Genomic DNA, 9,910 nt, shown 5'->3' on the forward strand with positions numbered 1-9,910 from the left:
CATGGATCCATATTTTTTATAATGTTGTGCACGTTTTTTCAAACTATAATGTTGTGCTATTGATGAAAATTTGAAACATGAATATGTATTATTTATAATGTTGTGCATGTTTTTTCAAACTATTGGAATTTAGAATATTGTCCGAACAGGATTCACGAAACCTACAAAAGGCATGTAATCATCAAGCAATGAAGTTAAAGAGTTAGAAAATAATAGACAGTTGGATCACAAGATACTTCACTGTGTCAATACTCAATACCAAAGTCCATATGCATATATTCAAAAAATTCATGCATGCAAAAACTGTAAGGGAGGCTTGGACAATCCTGATAAATTCTAATCAAGCTCATGGTAGAGAAGAAAGTTGTGAAGAGCAAAAAATTTTGGATGAGGAAAAGAAAGAAGAAATTGCATAAATTGAGGATGCACTTGAAGATGACGAATATGTGGTTTGAAAGGAAAATTGTCAAGAGTTTGAGAAAGAAACCAAATTCATTAGTAAGATTAAAGATATGATTGAAAATTGTGGTGTGGAAAAAAATATTGACTTTATTGGAATTGATAATTTATTTGAAAAGACAAATCAAACATTGACGTTGGTTGAGATTAATTATCGAATTGGCAAATTCCTCGAAAATTGTGGTATTGCTGAAACTAATGTGATTGTTGATATGGATGAATCAAAACAAGTTCATGGTATAGTAGAAATTTTTGGGGGTGGAAAGTATGATTTTGTGATTTTGAAAAATTTTCTCAATGTTATGGATGAATTGAGTTATGGAATTGCAGTTAAAGAATGGGTGAACATGTTTAAGTTTTTTTGACAGAGGAGATCATGCCAAGAAATTGTTTGAGGAGTATAAATTTCGTCCACTACTATGTGTGAACATGAAATTAAATATCAATTGCAAGTTAGTATTCGGCATTATTTATACAGAGATTTTCCATGGAAATTCAAGCTCGAGATAGTATTAGAAGTGATGATAATATAGAGTTTAGTTTATGGGAAGCAATGATGGAAATTGAATTAAGCTACTCTATCTGTTTATTTCCTAATTCTTTTAGTTTCCTGTTTTGGTGCCCTATTTGTTTAGTTCCCATATTAGTTTAAAAATTCTCAAGTTAGTTTCCAAGTAAGTTTCGGTTTGTAATTGTGTTTGTTTAAGAAGTTTTGCAATCTATAAATATTACCAGTCTAGTACATTATTATTTGAAGAGTTGAGTTTTGAAAAGTAGGTTTGAAGGAAAGTCTTTACATTGAAAGTTGTGAGTTGTCGTAAGTAAAGACTATAATTTGATATTGTTCTTGTTGAATTTTGAGTTAATAAAATGAATAAATCGTATAAATGGTGACGGTGTATATACTATCACGGTTGGATATACAACATATATGCAAAATTTGAGTTTCAAATTCAAATTCAAATTATGTGTCATGCATCTAATGGTAAAAGTGTATGCACTATCAGTGTATAGAAAATTAATCATAATAAAATTAATGCATATTTGTTTGTATTTATTCTCCTCTTTTTTTCACATATTTTTATATGTATTAAAATTACTTTCACTATGCATTTTTTTTTTGTGCCAATAGTCATACATTCACTCTAAAAAAAAATCATCATTTCAAGTTGCTGACCTTATCAATAACACTTTTTAATCCATTTAATAGGAAGGTCATTCTCTGCTGTTAATCATTTAAGATAGGATGAATAGTTGAACTTTCTTACAATTTTTATTTAACTACAAGCATGAAACTCCCGTAGATTACATGGGCTCTTCCCCCTAGTATCAGATCTAATGAAATTATTGAAATTTAAGAACAACTAGCTGCAGTAATTACTTTCATAACTAGTCTTCGTCCATATAATAAACAGTAGGTAAGCTTGAACAGGAAAATTAATTAATTAAACTGGTATTTGAAATTTTAAATTACTTTCGTAATTTTGGCAAGATTTTCATCATCATCACGAGTTGCTTCAAGCATAGGGGAAATTTCTAATTTCTACTGAAGTAGTAATTTAGGAAACTCAAGAAAAGGTGGTGGATTTCCTATTTCTCCTAATGGTAGCATTGTACATGAGATGAATATGTATCAGATCCTACAAGCAATGTTGTATACCTACACTAACTATCATGACCACTAAATGATGGGAAAAAAAAAGGTCATTTTTTCGTTTTGCAAGCTGCAATAGTGATTGAGCCTCTCAAACTTAGAAACTTTTGATATTCTACGTGTCTCTACCATTAGCAATACTAAACTTAACATTCAAAAAAACGTTAATTTTGAAGTTCTATGCATCTTTGGTTGTTAGTTACATTAAATTTGACTCTCAACAAGTAGCAAATAACGTGGTTAAAAGATACCTGCTGAATTGTCAATAATTATTAATCAATATTCAGTAGTCTTGCCAAAAAGGAGAAGATGGCTGACAAAAATCCCAATGATGAGTGCTTGGATGCTGTATGGACACAAGCGGATAGAGAATTGGTGAGGAAGTTGAGTATGAGAAGAAAATTAGAGAGCTTACCCTCATTTTCTCCATAAATAGTAGTTTTGAAACATGCTCAACTCTAGGGTGCGTCTAATAAAACTGAACTTTAAAAGTTAAAGTTTAAAATTTGAAATCTAAAATCTGAATTCATTAAGTTATTGAATTCTTAAGTATTAAATCTAATACATTTGAGTGCATATCACATTCAGTGATAAGTGAATAGTTTATCACTTAATTTTGGGAGCAAGTTTTGCTTAGGAAATTCAGTGCCACTTAATTAATTTAGATGTTCAATTTTTAGTTATCAAACTGTCTGAATATGTTAAGACCTGAATCCGTTAAGTTTAAGTGTTGAATTGAATTATCAAATAGCACCCTAGACAACAATGACTGCTATATGAGAAGGTAAATATTCCGTAGAAGTTACACGTTAAGGTTATGGATCGAATAGCGATAGCCCTCTTTTAAGGTGTTTGTTTATTTCAATCGCTAAGGCAGAAATTTCATGTGCTATAGAAATATTTTGCTATATTCCAAGCATGGCAACATGATCATTAGTTTAAATTATTATTTTTCTTCTTAAATTATTTTAACCTTTTTGATGTACATGAATGCTTGGATTCAAGCCCACGGGTTGTTTATATATTTGTACCAATTTAAAATAATCATGATTTTATTGGCAATTGGCTTAAATAATGGAGAGTAACCTGGACTCGGTGGTTCTTTTTTTTTTTTTTTTTAATTGAGAGGTGGTGATAATGTTTATTCCTTAGGAACTCAGAAAGAACATAAATATAAAAATTCTACACTTAATTTTTGTCTTTAAAAATTGAAGTGTAGTTACTCTTTCTTATTTTCTTTTGCTATCAACTCTTTAACTTTTGATCTATTTTTGCTTTTTTGTATTATTTCCTTCAGAATCACTTCTTTGTACAACTTATAATTTTTCTAATACCACTCACGCAAGATGAACTCTGGTACCATTTTACTAATTTTGCTAATTTTAAGGTTGAGGAAGAGTACAAGATTAGTTTCTTGGCCTAACCTTTCTTTTCCCAAGTGGTTTTAATTTCTTGGACTCTAGTTTTTATTCTTTCTTTGGTATTAAATAATTACGATGTGGCCATTTTTTTTAGTAAGTAATAACTAGATTGCTGACTGTGCTATGGACATGTATTAAAAAAATAAAAAGTTGTCTTAATATGCTGATAATTCAAGTTTTGAATTAATGCTTAGTTAAATAGTGAATTCAAGCTGGAATGTAAATAAATTGAATAGACGATAATATCTTATTAAAAAAAAGTTATACCAGGAGTTGCATATAAAAAATTAAATATGGTTTCTAATTCACATAAGATATCAACAAAAAAGTGAATAATTTCTCAACATCCTCTGCTAAAGTTTAACTAGAATTTCCCGTTTTATGAATGGATTTAAAAAAAAGTTGTCTTAATATGCATATAATTTAAGTTTTGAATTAATACTTAGTTAAAAAATGAATTCAAGCTAGGATGTAAATAAATTGAATGGAAGATAATATCTTACCCCTCCCCCGTCCCACTTTGATAGATTTATTTTACTTTTTCATCAATCCCAAACTGTAGTTTACTTTCTAATTGAAGAGTATAGTTAACTTTTAATTTCTCTAAAATGCCCTTATTTAATGTTGGTTGTTATTGAGTATAACATAACTTATTTAATGTAGGTTGTTAGTGAATGATGCAACTTTCTAATGATATAATTGTTGTAATTAATGTAAAGCTAATTAGTCACACTCCATTTAATATAAGGATATGTCAGAAGATAGTAAGTTAGATTTATTCTTCAACAAAGTTAACTAACTTTTCTTAAAATGTATGAAAACAACTAGAATTTTCAAAATGGGATCGAGGAAGTATTAAAAAAGTTATACTAGGAGTTGCATATAAAAAAAATTAAGAATCGTTTATAGCTCACATAAGTTATGAACGAAAAAGTGAATAATTGCTTAACATCGTCTGATAAAGTTTAATTAGAATTTCCCGTATTATGAATGGATTTTTAAAAAAAGTTGTCTTAATATGCATATAACTCAAATTTTGAATTAACACTTAGTTAAAAAGTGAATTCGAGCCACGATGTAAATTAATTGAATGGAAGATAATATTTTATTAAAAAAAGCTACACCAGAGTTGCATATAAAATTAAAAATTGTTTATAACTCACATAAGATATCAACAAAAAAGTGAATAATTTCTCAACATCCTCTAATAAAGTTTAATTAATGAAATAGAAGATAAAATCTAAATCAATAAATAAGCAATACACCTGGTTTGTAATACCTTATTGAATATGTTAATTAGTTTCACCACTTACATATACTGTTCGATTGATTTGCCAATCTTCTTGGAATATGGGAGCAATTATGAATGTCACCAATGGCGACTCCATTAATTCCGTGGACTTTTTTGGAGATTGAATCACAAATGAAAATGCACAATTTTTACTGGAATTAATGTACTCTTGCAACGACATATTTCCATTTTCCTAAGAGTAATAGCATAATAATAGTTATGTTATGAAATAACAAAAATGTGGATGTCCCTTTGTATTCCCAAGGGGATTAATTCATGATTTTATGGCTATTTATGTATATAAGTTACAATTCATAAATCCATTCATGTAGTGGAGAAACCGTTTCATAGGTTTCTTCATATTATTGTAGTAGTGGATGTTTAATATTTGGTTTATGTACCTTTAATCTTGTAGTGCCTATATATAGAGGTACATTGAGACCCTTTGGGAGGATTTTTTTGTATCTTATTGGAATATAAGAATATTACTCTCCATTTCTCTACTTCTTTCTCCAATATTTCACTTGATATTATAGTAGCTTATTTGATTAGTTTTATAACACGTTATCAGCACGAAAGCTCTACTTTTGAGCAAAAAGGTGAAAACGGAGGCGCTACTTTGAACAAAAGTGAAGCACAAGATTTTGCCGAAATTCTGCCCGTATTTCTTCAAGTGACTTTTGAGGTAAATTTCTAAGTCAAAATCTTATTTCAATTTCTTATGGCTAATCTTACAAAACAAGAGTTTGTACCTCTTGATATTTCTGGAAAAAATTATTTATCATGGGTATTGGATGTTGAAATCCATCTTAAGGCAATGGGTCTTGGTAATACTATTGTGCAAAAAAATGAATCCTCAAACCAAGACCGTGCCAAAGCTATGATTTTTCTTCGTCACCATTTAGATGAAGGATTAAAATCAGAATACCTTACTGTTAAAGATCCTCTTGTCCTTTGGCGAGATTTGAAAGAAAGATTCGACCACCTGAAGTTGGTCGTTCTTCCAAAAGCCCGATATGATTGGCTTCACTTACGGCTGAAAGATTTTAAATCTGTCAACGAATATAATTCAGCTATGTTCAAAATCACTTCTCAATTATCATTATGTGGCGAAAAAGTCACTGATGAAGATATGTTAGAGAAAACATTTTCTACTTTTCATGTCTCTAACATGCTCCTGCAGCAGCAATATCGAGAGGAGTTTAAAAAATATTCTGAACTTATTGCATGTCTTCTCTTGGCTGAACAAAATAATGAATTGTTGCTGAAAAATCATGGGTCCCGACCAACTGGTGCAAGTCCATTCCCTGAAGCGAATGCGACCCAATTTCAAAATTCTGGTCGAGGTCGTGGACGTGGCCGTAGAGGTGGCCGTGGAGGAGGCCGCGGACGTGGCCGTGGGCGTGGACGTGATCGTAGTAAATTTGTGCCCCGTGAAAATTTTAACCGTGGCAAGCAACAAAATGTTTCCCAAAAGAGGGAAAATAACTACGATCAGAAAAATGGAGAAAAGAAAGTTTATGAAGAAAAATGCTACCGGTGTGATATGGAAGGTCATTAGTCTCGTACCTGTCGTACGGCCGAACATCTTGTTGACATCTATCAAGCATCATTGAAAAAGAAAGACAAAGGTGTTGAGACAAATTTCATTGATCAAAAGAATGAATATGATGATGGTGATGATGCTGACATGACACACCTCGATGTTGCTGATTTTTTTGAACATCCTGAAGATGTCAACAAATATCCCATGATTATTTAGATATTTTATGATGCTTTATATCTTTCATGTAATTTCCTTTCCATTGAATATTTATTTTCGCATCTTTATTAATATTTATTTTTGTTTGAAATTTTCTTCCTGAAGAAGAAATGGATGTCAAATATTTGGGATTAAATAATGGTGATTATGATATTTGTCTCATTGATAGTGCTACTACGCACACCATATTGAAAAATAAAAAATATTTTTCTTGTTTGAAAATGGGAGAGACAAATGTTAATACCATTAGTGGTAGTGCAAAATTGATTGAAGGCTCCGGAAGAGCCACTATATTTCTCAATGAAGGGACTAAAATTATTGTAAATAATGCACTATTCTCTCCCAAGTCTCGAAGAAACTTATTGAGTTTTAAAGATATCCGCGAAAATGGATATCATATCGAGACAATGACTGAGACAAATGGTGAATTTTTATTAATCACAAGTATCATTTATGGGAAAAAATGCGAAGTAGAAAAATTATCTTCTTTTTCTTCTGGGTTATATTATGCACAAATTAGTGCAATTGAAATTCATCACCTAGTAGACCAGAAGTCTACTCATCCCGATGATTTTATAATTTGGCATGATCGTCTCGGACATCCTGGATCTATAATGATGAGACGAATAATTGAGAATTCACATGACCACTCATTAAAAAATAAAAAGGTATTAAAAGCCAATGAATTCTCTTGTGTTGCTTGTTCTCAAGGGAAATTAATTATTAGACCATCACAAGTTAAAGTTGGGACTGAATCCCCTGCATTTCTAGAACGAATTTATGGTGATATATGTGGGCCTGTAGATCCACCATGTGGACCATTTCGATATTTTATGGTGCTAATTGATGCATCAACTAGATGGTCACATGTATGTTTATTATCTACTCGCAACTTGGCATTAGCGAGATTGCTTGCTCAAATAATTAAATTGCGAGCACAGTTTCCAGATTTTCCAATAAAGAAAATTCGTCTAGATAATGCTGGTGAATATTCGTCACATGCTTTTGACGATTATTGTATGTCCATTGGAATAACTGTTGAACATCCTGTAGCCTATGTTCACACACAAAATGGTCTAGGCGAATCACTTATTAAACGGCTACAATTAATTGCTAGACCATTGTTGATGAGATCTAAGTTTCCTTCATCTGCTTGGGGACATGCTATTTTACATGCAGCAACACTTGTGAGAATTAGACCGACAAATTATCACACTTATTCTCCCCTACAATTAACTTTTGGTTATGAGCCAAATATTTCTCATTTACGAATATTTGGTTGTGCAGTGTATGTTCCAATTGCACCGCCCCAACGTCGTAAATTGGGCCCACAAAGAAGATTGGGGATATATGTCGGATATGAATCACCTTCAATCATTAAGTATATGGAACCATTAACAGGTGATTTATTTACTGCGAGATTTGCAGATTGTCATTTTGACGAGTTACATTTTCCGACATTAGGGGGAGATAAAAATCAACCGAAAAAGGAAATCACTTGGAAAATATCATTGAATTTCCTTGATTCTCGTACTAAAGAATGTGAATTAGAAGTTCAAAGGATTATACATTTTCAAAAAATTGTAAATCAATTACCGGATGCATTTAATGACTCCAAAAGAGTTACTAAATCACATATTCCTGCTGAAAATGCTCCGATTAAAATTGATGTCCCTGAAGGACAAATCACAAGTGCTAATGAGTCTAAAGCACGCCTGAAGCGTGGGAGACCTCTTGGTTCCAAAGATAAAAATTCTCGAAAAAAAAGAGAAGTAGATGAATCAACAATTAGTGACAAAATTCAACCTCCTGAAGAGGTCGCTCCTAAAGAGCCAATTCTTGAAGAGAATGAAATTATAGAAAATTCAATAAATTTTGTCACTTCAAGGAAAAGTTGGAACCGAAAAGAAATAATTATTGATAATATTTTCGCATATAATATAGCACTTGATATTATGGCAGAGGACGAGGATCATGAGCCTAGATCGGTTGATGAATGTCGAGTTAGAAATGATTGGCCAAAATGGAAAGATGCGATCCAATCTAAATTGGATTTATTGGTTAAAAGAAAAGTTTTTGGACCTGTAGTCCAAACACTTGAAGGTGTAAAACCAATAGAATATAAATGGGTATTTGTGATAAAGAGAAATGAGAAAAGGAAATTGTGAGGTATAAAGCAAGACTTGTAGTTCAAGGATTTTCACAAAGGTTTGGATTTGATGATGATGAAATGTATTCACTTATAGTGGATGCTATCACATTTAGATATCTTGTGAGTTTTGCAGTACATGAAAAATTAGATATGCGTCTAATGGACGTCGTTACTGCATATTTATATGGGAATCTTGAAAATGATATTTATATAAGAATTCCCGAAGGATTCAACATGCCTGAAGCATGCAAATCAAATCCTAAAAATATTTATTCTATTAAATTACAAAGGTCTCTGTATGGGTTCAAACAATCTGGACGTATGTGGTATAACCGTCTCAATGAATGTCTCACTAAAGAAGGTTATACCAATGATCCAATATATTCATGTGTTTTTATCAAGAAAAATGGATCAAATTTTGCGATAATTGCGGTATATGTCAATGATCTAAATTTGATTGGAACTCCTGAAGAGATTCAAAATAATGTTGAATATTTGAAAAAAGAATTTGAGATCAAAAAATTTTGGAAAGACAAAATTCTGCCTTGGTTTACAAATTGAGCATTTGAAAGGTAGAATTTTTGTCCACCAAACTGCATATACCCGGAAGGTATTAAAGCGGTTTTATATGAATAAGACACATATATTAAATACTCCAATGGTCGTCAGATCATTAGATCCTAATAAGGATCCTTTTAGACCGCGAGAGGAAAATGAAGAGATACTTGGTCCTGAAGTACCATATCTCAGTGCAATTGGCGAAGAATATTGGAATGAAATGATTAAAAGATCTCAAATGATGTTTGCATCAGGGGGAGAAATTAATACACAAGAATAGTGTACTCTTTTTCCTTCACTAGAATTTTTGTCCCGATGGATTTTTCCCTAGTAAGGTTTTAACGAGACATATTCTTTGTGTAATGGACATCCAAGGGGGAGTGTTATGAAACAATTAAAAGTATGGATGTCCCTTTGTATTCCCAAGAGGATTAATTCATGATTTATGGTTACATTATGTATAGAAATTACAATCCATAAATCTATTCATGTAGTGGAAGAACCGTTTCATAGGTTTCTTCATATTCTTGTAATAGTGGGTGTTTAATAGGATTGATGTTCCTTTAATCTTGTAGTACCTATATATAGAGGTACATTGACACCCTTTAGAAAG

Source organism: Coffea arabica, chromosome 5e (assembly GCF_036785885.1).
Source record: "Coffea arabica cultivar ET-39 chromosome 5e, Coffea Arabica ET-39 HiFi, whole genome shotgun sequence".
NCBI lineage: Eukaryota > Viridiplantae > Streptophyta > Magnoliopsida > Gentianales > Rubiaceae > Coffea > Coffea arabica.